The following is a 13180-nucleotide window of genomic DNA, read 5'->3' as shown; positions in this document are numbered from 1 at the left end:
CTTTGATCTCACCTGAGCTGGCAGGGTGGGGAGGGGGGTCCCCAACACCTTTCAGTCCCCTCACTCCTGATTCTCTCTACAGCTCACAGAAGGAAGGAGGGAGGAGAATGGAAGACTGGCTGGGGTCTACCACCTTCTTAGCTATGACACCTGAACGAGAACAAGACACCCATCAGGCGGAGGGGACAAGCAGGTGCCGTGTCGATAGCCCAAACAGTTTATTTGGTCCCACCACCAACAAGCACCCGCGAGGCCCAGACGCCCCTCCCTGGGAATCCTGGGAATGTCCAGTAAGCTGAGTGCTTTTGGCTTATGGGTATGGTTGCTGCAACCAAGGTGAGGGAGGACTCGGAGGTGGTCTGGAAAATTGGGGGTCATGGGCACCCATTCCGGAAGTGGAGGTGGCTACCAACCGTAATTCTGCCGGCGCTTTGTCCTGCCCTAGCTAGAGGCAGCCGTGGTCTTTGTGGATCCCATGCTGGTGGGGCACATGAGAACTTTGGAGCAGCTCCTTGGGAAGATTCAGGGGAGACAACCGGGGGAAACAAAATGATAGATTTCTTGGACGGGATTCTGGCTTCTCAAGATGAACCCTGCTTGCGGCTGCTAGAAATACACCGTCAAAGCATGGTATTTTACATTTACGGCCCCTCAATCCTAACTTCTATAATGATTTTTTTTTCTTAAAATACATGAGCTGGCTCCCACAGGGGCATTGCCAGGAAACTTCAGGGAGGTTTTCCAAGCTGCTCCTTAACTCAGAGCCCGGTGAGTTTCCCGAGCTTTTCATTTTCAGGGTTGTCTGATTTTCTGTTTGCCCCCAGGCTGGGCCCGTGCCCGTGCGAAGGCCCCCTGGCAGAGAGAACGCCAGCTACCAGCTGACCCCCACTCTCCCCGCCCTCTCCCCCAGCTACTGCTCTGTGGGACAGGGACCGCAGGGAGCTTTTTCAAGCCAAAGAATAGATTCCAGAGCAGCAGACGGCACACTGACCGCTCTGCAGTCAGACGCCCTGGGCTCTGAACCTCGGCTCTGCCACCGCTAACTAGCAGTTTGACCTTGGGCAAGGTGACCTCTGGAAGCCTCAGTTTTTTGACTGTCAGGGGGCGCTGCTGCCAGGGCTGAGTGAGATGAACTACCTGGAGGTCTCAGCGCAGTGCCCGGCCCATAGTGGGTGGTCACAGTCAAGGAGCGGACTGTGGGCCTTATGACGGCTTTCGTGCCTCCAACGCCCTTTTCTTTCTTTTTGTCTCCGCCTAATCTTTTTCGGGGCCTGGGTCTGACTAGTAAGCAAGGCAATGCGATTAGACAACACTTGAGTTCTTGAGCTCTTCGTTTCCCAGAGAAGGGTAGGCGTGGAAAGGGGGGCAAGACCTCACTGGCTCCAAGCTCCTGGCCTGCCGCCCCCGACACATTACCTTCCACACGGCACCCCCTGCCTCCAGTTCAGCCCCACTGCCAGTCACCATAGGCACCACGAGGTGGGACGATGTCTGTTCTGTCCAGGGTCGTATCCCTGGTTCCCATCCGAGTGCCTGGGAGGTAGCAGCAGCTTCATAGATGCCAGTGAACACCCAAATTGTAATAAAGAACAGTTCAAGCCCTGGCTGGTATAGCTCAGTGGATTGAGTGCCGGGCTGCGAACCGCACAATCGCAGTTCGATTCCCAGTCAGGGCCCATGCCTGGGTTGCAGGCCAGTTCCCAGCAGGGGATGCCCGAGAGGCGACCATACATTGGTATTTCTCTCCTTCTCTCCTTCCCTTCCCCTCTAAAGATAAATAAGTAAAATCTTTAAAAAAGAAAGAATAGTTCAGGACTGACAAAAGCCACGGGCCATTCTGTGCTTGCTGCCCCTCCCTCTGGAGCTTCCGTAGAAGGGAGGATCCTACACCTTGTCCCCAAACCAATGGTTTTCCCGTAAACACCCATGCATGTGTTCATGTACTCACTCACAGACATTTACGGAGGGTCAAGAGCAGCTGACCTGGGTTTGAATCTCGGCTCCATCCCTTACCAGCTGGGAGAACTTGGGCAAGAGACTTCGCCCGCCGGGCCTGCGCTGGCTCCTCCGTGAGAGGGAGCGAGAGCGCCCAGCAGTGGGCGGGTCTGCCGTCAGGGCTTCACGGGGAAGGGCTGTCCAGCACTTAGCACAGTGCCTGGCACTTAGCAGGCCACGCCTCAGGGGCACATTTTTTTTTTCTTTACGGGCAAAACTGAGTCTTAGGAGCACGGGGGAGCAGCTGAATTTGAGTGTCTGCCTGTAGTGGCTAAGGGTCCTGTCGGGCCACCGGCCAGTTTTGGTTCCTGAGTAACACAGCCCCTGAAGTTTGATGACATGTTATCTGTTTGCAGAGCGCTCGGCGGGAGGCACTGTCTCCTGCAGGCTTGCTGTCTTCCTGTCATTTCAGGTCCCAGGACAGACACCAAGGCTCAGAGAGGCTGTGCGGCTTTTCCACGGGCCACTGAGCAGGGCCGTGGAGCCGACCTAAGAACCTCAGACAGGAGTCCTAGCCCCTCCCTCTACCCTCTCCCTCCTCTGCCTAATGCCCTGACTCCCACTCCCCAACCTTTGACGGTACCTTTTCCCCCACAGGTGCTGCCTGCACCCCTGTGAAGCACCTTGAACAGCCCCTGGCTCTCTGGAGGACTGAGCTGATGCTGTGCAGACCCACCACCGCGGGGAGGGGGTTATGCTCGGGACCCCGCCCATGTCACTTCTGTTACAGCACAATGGCAACTGTGTACCCCTGGGACCCCGGATTTCCGGGGCATGCTAAGGGAGAATGAACCAGTCAAAAGTGTTAGGAAAAGAAGGTCAGATTTGGCCTTACCTGCCCTGGGCACCCCTGGCCCCCGCCCCACTGCCCTCAGTCTCGGCACTGAGTGTCAAGTGCAGTTGCCCTGGGTTTGAACGCTAGCTTGACCACTCACCAATGTCCTTGAGTCCTGGCACTGAGTGGGGGAGCCCTCCCCAGGGGTCTCCTGTAGCCCTGCCCAGAGCCTGGCTCCACCCTGGCCACCAAGGGATTCGGCCACCTTTCCAGGTGGGCCCTGAATGATGCTGGGAGCGGAGTGATGGAGGTAGGTCCATCCTGCCAACCCTGCAGCCCCGGGCCCTGTTCTGCTGGGGCCACTGTTCCTCCTTCTCCCATCAATAGCCAGGGTTCGGTGGGGCTCAGCCCATGGCAGGCCTGAAGCTACAAACTTTGACCTCCAGCATCTCATCTGAGCCTCACAGATAGAGTCTGTCGTCACCCTGTGTCACAGATGGTCAGACTAAGGCTTAGCGAGGTCCAAAGACTCACTCACCTCTGCGGCCCCAGCACCCGGGCCGGTGTCCAGCAGGTACATGGCAGAAGCATGTTTTTTGGATAAATAAAGCCATGACTGAGAAAGTGACTAAATGAACAGTAATAGCCCCTACGAACGGGGGCTGGGGGGCGGCAGCCACCTGCCAAGGTGTGTTCTAAGGAACGGCCATGCGTTCCTTCCATCTCTGCAGCAATGCTAAGGGTGGGCCCCATCACCACCCCCACGCACGAGACCAAGATTCAGGAGATGACGTGACTCCCTTGGGGGTGCACGGGGAGGCAGCAGGCGGTGCAGCGGGGAGCTGACCCCAGACGCTCTGGCTGCTGGCTGCAAAGCCCGTGTTTGCACTCCTATACACCACCGTGGAGAAGTGAGTGGAAGGAGGATGGAGGAGGGTCTGAGGGTCCGGGAGTGCTGTCCCTGAGGCCCCCTGCTGCACCAGGGTCCTTAGCCTCCATCTAAGCCGGGGAGACGGTTTCCTCCAAGCCTTGACCGCTCTCCCCGACACATTCCCACCGCCACCTACACAGGGAATTAAGTCTGAAATCCTCGTTTGACACGATGCAGGAGGATGCTAAGTACTTAAGCGCTAATTAATTAGTGAGCTGTACCCGCTGCCACAGCTGCTGGAGGGAACCTCGAACAGACCCCCAGAGTCAGCAGCAGTGCCCCTCCTGCCGTGAAGGCCAAGGCACCAGCCACTCGGGGACAGTGAGGAGGGGCCGGATGGGCAGCTCCAGGCCAGGCCTCCTGTGAGCAGGGGAGTCCAGACCAGCTCTGACCCTGCCTTCCAGTCCTCAGAAACCTATGGGGGCTGGAGTTCTAGGCCCTGGCCCAGCCAGGGTTCTGGATGTGACTCTCAGGTGATGAGGAAGCCTGGGTGTGTCTGACTTTGCAATAGGCTCTCCAGGGAAGGTGAGAATCCAGGGACCATACTGGCCGCCCATATGCGGGGCAGTTTCTGGGGCCCCTGAGACAATGTGAAAGCAGCTCCCCCCAAATAAGCCGGCATGTGTCTTTTAGGGCCTGGGCCGAAATGCCACCAGTCCTCCCAACCCTGACAGTTGGGGCAACCTAAAGCCTGCTGCACTGAGGGAGCCCCGGCTTGGGGCTGAGCTCTCTCCACCTCTCCTGACCTTGGTTTGACCTGGCCAAGGTCAACCTCCCAGAAGGGGCGAAAGCTGGAGCTTTGAAATCCCACTGTCTGACTCCTTTCTCTGCCACCTCCCAGTGGCCCAACCTCAGAAAAATCAGTTTCTGAGCCTCAGTTTTCTCAGCTGTGAAACGGGACTCCTGTCTCTCCACAGGCCTGTTGGGGGGATAAGCAAGGTGATGCCCATAAAGCAAGGTGGAGAGGGGGTACCTGGTACGTAGGGGTCGCTCCCTGGATATCTGTGGTGGTTGTTGCTGCTCGCAGGAGCAGAAGCGGCTACGGTATCTTCCCACTGGACTCTCAAGTCTTTGAATCTGCAGGGTGACTGACCCATCATCCTGGGTCACTCAGACTGTCCTTGGAAACCCCACAGTCCAGAGCAAACTGGAACGGTCCTCAGAGGCCCTGTTGTCCCAAAGAGGATGGGGGGGTGGGCGGGCGGACGCTTACGGTGGTTGGGCCCTGTTCTGGGAAGCAGAACTGCTTCTCCCAGGTCAGGAGTCCCTGGAACCCAGGCCCTAAAGCCCCCATCCCAAAGGTGTGAGATCAGAGAAGGGCCAAACTTGGCAGCTGGTGTCCTGGGCAGAACCTGGAGGCGGCAAAGCCCCAGGCCCTGGGGCTGTCGCTCTGATAATATCCCTGGCCTACGTCACAGCCTCCTGCAATATTTGCTTAACAATCAGCTCAGAAACGGCGTTGTTCAAGACAAAAATGAAAAACACTAAGCCGGGGCTTGTTTTTCTTTGCTGTCCAAATTCCTCTGGGCTCTCGGGAGGGGCGATGCCATCTTGGCGCCGCCACCTCGAAGACGGCAGGGGCAGAGATTGGGACACCCAGGTTCTGTCCCCCACCTGAACCCCCAGGAGCTTGGGGGCAGGTCCTTAGTCCCCCCAGGTGCTCCAAAGGGGAGAGGCATCACACCGAGAGCTGAGCAAGGCTGGAGAGCGTTTGTTGCGTTCAAATAGCTCTCACCCTGTGCGCTCTCCTGGAAGCTGCCCAGCGGCCCTGGAAGGAAGTCTCACCCCCATTTCCCAGATGAGGAAGCTGAGGCTCAGAGCACTCTCGAGCCAACATCAAAACCAAAGCCCACCGGGGGCGTGAGAGCGGGAACCGCTGTTTGGCGCCCCAGAGAGCCAGGGCTCCCCCTGGAACGGGGCCTTCTCTTCAAGCGTGTGTTTGCTCATTAAATACCTTTATCGAGGGCTGAGGAAGTGGGCCGGAGGAATGAGAGGAAGAGCACTTTGCCCCTTTTTCCAGAACTCTCGGGCCCTCAGAGAGGGTGGCAGCCCATGGTGCCAGAGCTCCGGCCCTTTCCCCGCCCCCCCACCACCACGTGCAAGAGGGGAGGGTGGGAGGTGATTGGCTGACTTGCCAATGCCCACAGCTTGGCATGCAAATGGGCGCGGGGCAGACACCAAGTGCGCTGGGGGCGAGAGGGGCACAGGCCGGGGAAAGCCAAGTGGGCCGCTGGGCGTGTGCTCCAGGGACTTTAAAACCAGCCCCTCCAGGGACTGCTGGAGGGGACTTTAAAACCAGCCCCTCTCGAGTCTTCACAGCAGCTCCTTCATCCTCACCCCCTGTTCTGGGAAGGGAGGGAAAGAACTGAGCCTCAGAGAGGCGGAGGCACTGGCTTGGGCTGTTCACGGGAGAGAGGGGACCCAGACCTGCCGACTCTTAATGTGGCACCCCAGTGCCAGCCCGAGGCACTAGGAGATGGCTCTGGGGTCAGGACTCTTGGATGCAAGTCCTGACTCTCACTCACAGCTGTGACGTAAATTCTGTCCCTGGGCTGTGCCTCTGTTTCTTCATCTGTGAGCTAGGGCAATGATGACTCAGTCTCCTCTCGGGGTCATCGTGTGGGCTCAGCAACATGGCACCGGGCACATGGAGGTGCTTGACAGAGGGTGGCCTTTGCCATCACTACCAGTAGTAATAACGTTATCACTTTATGACTCAGGCCACCTCTTAGAAACCAGCTGGCAGGGGTTTCCCAGGGCTGGGGGCACAGTGGGCTTGGGATCCCATGTCACACCTGAGCCTGGTCCCCCTGCGGTTCCCTACCCCCACTCATCAGAAGGACTGTTTCATCCTCAACCTCCAAGCCTGGAATTCTAAATGCCCAGGCTTTGCCAGGACCAGCAAGACTGTCTGCCTGTGGCCTGCACAGGGGCCTCCTGGGAGAGCTCTGCCCTCACAGGGGCCCAGCACCATTCCCTGCTCCAGGCCTGGGGCCTGGCTTCTTACCCCAGCTCGTTGGGTGAGGCCCTCCCCCACTTTGGGCTCTGGGATCCCATCTGGAAAGAGAAGACAAGACAGCACAAGCCCAAGGGCCCCAAGAGGCTAAGACCGGGGAGCCTAGACTATATCTGAGCCAAGAAGAAGAAGCAGTAAATCAGGCCACCCTGAGGCTCCCCAGGATTTCTGCAGGCACCTCTTAACGAGGCAGTGGCCCCGGGCTGGCCCTGCCCACCTGCCGGGCCCCCGGCAGCGGGTCTGAGCCATCACTCCCCTGTCAGAGCCCGTCCAGGTTCCCAGAGCCTGTGGGATCTGGTCCAGACTCCTTCACATGATGCACAAGGTCCCACCTGGTGTGGCCCTGCCACCCTGTCCTCCTGTCTTCAACCCTCCCTGCTCCCACGCCGGCCTTCTTCTCCGTCCAGAAGCGCCATGTGCTCATGGCCTTTTGTTCATGGCATGGCATTCCCAGAATGCTTTAGTCACCTGCTTCCTGTTCCTGCCCCTCCTTTGCCAGCTCTCAAGGGAGACAGCACTTCCCTGGCCACCCGCCTTCCTCTTGGTTACAGGTCCCTCCTGTAAGCTCCCAGAGACTCCTGCTTTTCCCGAGCCCACCTTGTCCCTGTCCCCAAGGAGCTTGGAGTCCAGGAGAGGAAATGGAGAAACGCACAGGTTCACTCGCAGGTCCTGGCTCATTCATTCATTTGTTCGTTCAATTCATTCTCCATTCAACAAGTGTTTTCTGAGCACCTACTATAACTCTGCCACCAGCGCTGAGCCTGGGTTGCCTGCATCACTGTGAACTAGAGTCCCGGGGACCTGAGGGGCATGGTTGGTCAAGGGCTCATGCTCTTTAGAAAAGTGCTATGGGAATGTAAAAGCGACGTGCCTCCCCTCGGGCCTGAGAGCACCCAGCAGGCTGGAACCATGCATCAGTAGTTTGTCCTCGCTCCCTACACCGTAGAGCACAGCACGGGGCTTGGCACACAGGAGGGGCTCGGTGAGTTTGGACTGGAGGATGAGGCAGTGTCCTGCAGCAGATGGGTTCCCAGCAGGAAAGGAAGACAGTGGTGGGCTGCAGCTGCCAGGGTGGGCTTCCTGGGGCAGGGTCTTGTACACTGGAGAGGCTCAAAAGTTGGCGGGGAAGAGGGCAGATACTTTCCAGGAATGGGGGAGTGGGTAGGGCAGAGGTGGGAGGAGCAAGAAGTGTGAAGTTGAAAACTGGGTGGAGGCAGATGGGGTAAATAACATTTAGAAAAGATCTCAGGACCCCTGAAGTCCTGTTGTGGCTGGGGGTGACCGGGAGCCCCAGTTTCTGGTGGCAGGGAGCCCAAAGACAAAGACAGGGTGCCCCTCCCCCAGCCCCAGAGCAAGGGGAGTGCCCTGGGCAGGGCTTGCCCAGGTCTGGCACTCAGGCCGTGCCCTCCGCCCTGGGACGTTCTGTACCAAGGAGGACCTATTAAAGGGACAAAGGTCGTCCTGGGGTGCAGATACCCCAGCTGAGCCCTGGCAGCCGGCCTCAGCTTGGACAGCAGCAGGCAGCCCCACTCGGCCCTGCCACCTCAGACCTCTTACAGGGAGGGGAGGAGCAGGGCTCCAGATCTGACTGTCTTGTGTCGGGACCTCTTGAGTGGTATGAGGACGGATGCTGCTGAGCAGGTGCTTCCCACCTGACAGAACACAGGCAGGAGGCAGGGCCTAGACTCCATGAGCCTTGAGTTCAAATTCTGACCCAGCTAGCTGTGTGACCTTGGGTGACTCACTAGACCTCTCTGGGCTTCAGTTGCCTCATCTCTGAATGAAGTGGGGTTAAGAATAATACCTGTTATTGACGATTCTTTAAGAAAAATGCCTGAGAACACTAGTGTAAGTAGATGCTCATTAAATGGTAGCTGCTGGTTGCTGTTATTTGGAGAGAGGGATGGACACCACAGGTTGGTCTTGATCCCTGTCCCCTGCCCCTCCCTTAGGTCCTTTTGGCAAAAAGGAAGCAGCTTTGAGACACTCGCAGAGCATCTGCTCCCCAGAGGCTCCCCAGGGAACCTGCCAGGGACGGGGGTGATGACGGCCCCGGGGTCGGGCCTGGGGTGGCTGCCTGGCGGTCTCCTCCAGCCAGCACAGGACCCAGGCTTCTGTATCACTGAATCAGGGCGTGGGGCAATCAGCTGTTAGAAAGTGGACTCGAGCTTTATTGGTGCTGAATGTTATCATCCTTGATAAGAACCAGATTAAAAGGAGGGAGGAGGAAGCAGAGGTGGGGGGAGCAGGTGAGGGAGAAGCAAAGTGCAGGGCTGGCCTTGCTGAGCAAGCCCTCTGCTAAGGCCTCGCCAGAACCCCGGAGTCAAGCCCCTTCCCGGGGAGCCCTGGGTGAGGGAGGGGCTACAGAGACTGGACAGTGAGGCACTAGGCACCTGCCTGGTATTGTGTGGGGCAGGGGCTTTGCAGGCTGAGGTCTCCTGCCCAGGGACACAGCCACCCACGTGATGTCCTCTGCTGCCAGCCATGGAGGGAGCCCGCCTGCTAAAGTGACCCAAACGAGGTCCCGGAATCCCAGCTCTGACACTTACCGGCCAGGTGACCTTGGGCAAACGACTTCAGTTCCGCTGTCCTTGGTTTCCCCATCTGTAAGCCCTGGCTGCGTCTACCCCAAGGCTCAGGGCAAGGATTAAATGATGTGGAGGAGGAAGGCTGCCCGCCACGCAGATTCACGCCTCCCCCCTCCTGCCCCATCCTTCGAACCGTACCTGAGGCTCCCCGCGTCATTTGCCTGCCTTTCCCCGGGCCCCCTCCCCTTTCCTCCCTGCCATCGCGGGGCCTGGGCCTCTGCCTCATTCTCTCCAAAGCCTTTCAACCCTTCACCACCTCGGGAGGCAGGCAAGAGCCCACAGTCCCGTTTCACAGATGGGGAAACTGAAGCCTAGAGAGGGACACTGGCTCACCCAAAAGGAGAGCTGGAATCAGAGAGTCGAGGGTCTCTGTCCAGGGCACTTCCGCCTCTCGGCCAGCCTCCCTGCTTCTTTGACACCTGGCGTGAGGGGCGGGGGGGGGGCTGGCCTAGAAGGGCCCAGACTGCTGGGGTGTCTGGGCGGTGTGACCGCGGGGCCCCCAGCCCCCCGGTGGTGTCTCTGCCCAGGGGACAGGACTCCCTGGACGGGCCCCACAGGCATTCCTTGCCATCAGGGAAGGCTATAAAAAGCAACACTTTTCAGCCCCAGAGTGTGACCTGTGCGACTTCACAGAATCCAGAGAAAAACAGAGATAACCTTGGGGACGCCCGACCTTCAGGAGGGGCAGGACAGGAAGGGGCACCCCGAGGCTGCAACGTGAGCGGGGCTTAAAATGGGGCACGGAGACCTGAGGGCGTGGTGTAAAGTGAAAAAACTGGCTTCTTTGTGGTAGTTGGAATAACAATAATTACTACTGATTATCACCATTTATTATTATTATTATTATTATTATTATTATTAGAGCCACTGGGTGTTTGGGGTTGGCCATGGGCTAGCTCTGTGTGCCCCCAACTCGCAATGCACTAAAAAAAGGCAGGTCCTTTTATTGGCCCATTGGACAGACCAGGGAACAGAGGCTCAGAAAGGACCAATAACTTGGCCAAGGTCACACAGCTAGAAAGGAAAGGAACTGGGCGATGGCCTCGAGCTCGCCGTGTCCCCGTCAACACTCTGCAGCCACATTTGCCTCATCTCAGCTCTGCTAACACTCTCAGCTCTGCTTGCCCCAAGGCCTTCGCCTTCTGCTCCCTCTGGCTGGAGAGCTTGTCTCTGCTCTCTCCACCTCCCTAGTCTTCACACTTCGGCTGGAGCGTCGCTTCCTCAGCCAGACCTTCCCAGACAACTTCATCTATTTACCATTCATTCCTTCATTCATTCATCCCTCCCACGTTTCCTGAGAACCTCCCTGAGGCCAAGCCCCACTCTGGGAGCTGGCCACGCAGCAGTGAATCGCACTGAGGAAGCCTCTGTCCTCTGGAGGCTGACATCCAGGGTGGACCTTTGAACCCTGAGCTTCTCTAGTGGGCGGAGCTGTCCTCCTGGTCAAGATCTTGCCACCTTGTTGGGGAGAAGAAAACGGGGCAGGGAAGGAGTGCAGGGGGGCGGGGCAGTTAGCATTATTTTCCATTTGAGCGACCTGGATCCAGTGCGGGGATGGCACGTCCCACTGTGTAAACCGAAGAGAAACACAGACGGATCCGGGGCCCCCTCAGGCCTCCACCATCAGGCCATCCCAGTCGGGCCGCTCCCAGAGGCACTTCCGGGGAGAAGGTTTGAGACCTTGGGCCCCAGAGATTGAGCAGCCTGAGAAAGCCAGGTGTCCAAAGGACTGGGGCCAAGTTCCTCGGGCTCAGCCTGGAGCCAGGGAGCTCAGGCGGCATCCCGGCCAGCACCCCGGGATCCAGTCAGGACTCTGGTCCTGCCTGCTAGGCAAGTCGCCTCGCATCTCTGGGTCCTCGTTATCTTGCCGGTGAAATGATGGGCTTGCATTAGAGCTCGTCTAGGATCCCATCAGCCCCCCAAAACCTGCCTAACTCCAAGGCCAGACTGGGCTGACCAGCTTCACCCACTTCCACGCTGTCTCCCAGACCCCCTCCCACGGTTTTCCCTCTCCCCCTTTCCCACCCCCGCCCCCAACCTCCATCCTACTGGCTCCTCCTGCCCAACACCCCGATGAAGGCAAACACCCTGCCCCACCCATCTCAGGCTCACAAGGAAGAAAAGAGAGAGGCAGGAGGAAGGTCACATTTCTTACTTGGCCCGCTGCCTAGTTTTCATTAGGCCCGCTGCCTAATTTTCCTGGGCAGCATTTGCCTTCTTGGCTGGTCTCCCCTATTTCTTAACCATTTCAGAGGAAAGAGCTGTCACACTCCCGTCCCCCTTGTCACTGGTATCATGGCCTGGAGTTCTTCCTGATGTGTCATCTCCGTGGCTCTTGCTGCCACATCAGCCCACGTCCCCTTCTCCTGGAGTCTCCAGGGGCGGAGAGCAGGAGCTCAGACATACCCAGACTTGATTAATAATTATAGTAATTATGATCATTAGCATTTATTGAGCACTTACTATGTGCCAGGCCCTGTGAACTCAGTGACTTCCCCCAACATCCTTGTGACATAAGGACTATTATCATCACCCCCATTTTACAGACAAGAAAATTGAGGCTCAGAGGTGGTGTGTGGTGGAGCTGGGACCCAAAATCAATGCCACCAACCACAGTGCCATGTGGGCTCAAAGAGTCTTTGAGTGTCCTCCTGGCTAATGTACCCTTCCATGGACACACTCACACACACACTCACACACGCTTGGGGTCCAGGTCGCTCCCTGTCCCTTCCAGAACGGTGTTTTCCTGACAGTTAAGGAGACGAAGCCCCAGACACAGTGCCCTTGGGAAGTGAGCTGAAGGATCTGACCCATGTTAGAGGTGAGGCTGCTCAGCCAGGACTTTTGGACCCAAAAGGCAGGTTGTGGGGACCCCGAGGTCCGGGCCTCTTTCTGGGGGTGAGATCAGCTGAAGACGGAACAGAGGGGAAATGGAGCCGCTGGGGGGGAAGCGAAGATAGGCAGGGTCTTCACGGGACCCACGGGCCTCCCCCCAGTCCGGGATAAGCAGGGCCAGAGAGCGCAGCTGGGAGCCAATCAATCCCCCCTGTGGACAGAATTCTGTGGGCAGAGACGCGTGGAGGGGCAGGTGGGGGAAGACTGTCCTAGCCAGGCAGGGGCAACACGGGCCCTCTCCTGTCTGAAGGGGGAGGGAGCATGCTGTCACCACCAGCCATGACACTCCACCCCACCCCAGGAAGAAATGGCTGAGTGTCCCCAGGATCCAGCGCTCAGCTGGTACCAGGAGGACCGCCCAGCTCCTCAGGACCAGGCAGTGGTCACTGCAGTGATCAGAGTCAAAAAAAAAAAAAAAAAGACAGAGAGAGGGAGGGAGAGAGAAAAGGGGAAAAAAACCCTCTAGTGCCTGACATTCTTTTTAGGATGCCCATAAAAGATAATGTGACCTGTAAAATCTGCAAGCTGCTTCCTAGCCTGTGGCGCCCGCCAGGGCCCCACCCCCCACTCCCACCCCCAGCTTTACTCTCCTGCCCCCCTGGCCAAGGACACTACCCTGGGCAACCTGGGGGCTCAGGCCCTTGCAGCACCAGGGACCCTCGGTCCCAGGGACCCTGGGAGACAGCCCCTTCCTTCCCTCCTCCTCTGCCCCCCCCCTTTCCTGGCCCTCGGGTCAGCAGGGCGGCTGCTGCCAGGCCAGGGGGTGGGAATGTGCTGGGACAGATCCCTGCTCTCGCTCCTGCAGGTGAGTCACCCCCGTGGGAGTGTGTTGATGAATCTGAGTCCCGGCTCTTTGTTTTCAGCTCCTGGGAGTTCACACACTGGAGGCAGACACCCTGGAGAGATGGGAATCAGGAGGCCTGGGTTCGAACTCCTACTTCACCACCAGTTGGCTGCTTAAAACCGGGTACACTCTGAGG

Source organism: Sturnira hondurensis, unplaced genomic scaffold (genome assembly GCF_014824575.4).
Source record: "Sturnira hondurensis isolate 20B ecotype Veracruz unplaced genomic scaffold, ASM1482457v3 Scaffold0004257, whole genome shotgun sequence".
NCBI lineage: Eukaryota > Metazoa > Chordata > Mammalia > Chiroptera > Phyllostomidae > Sturnira > Sturnira hondurensis.
This window is presented reverse-complemented; position numbering follows the sequence as displayed.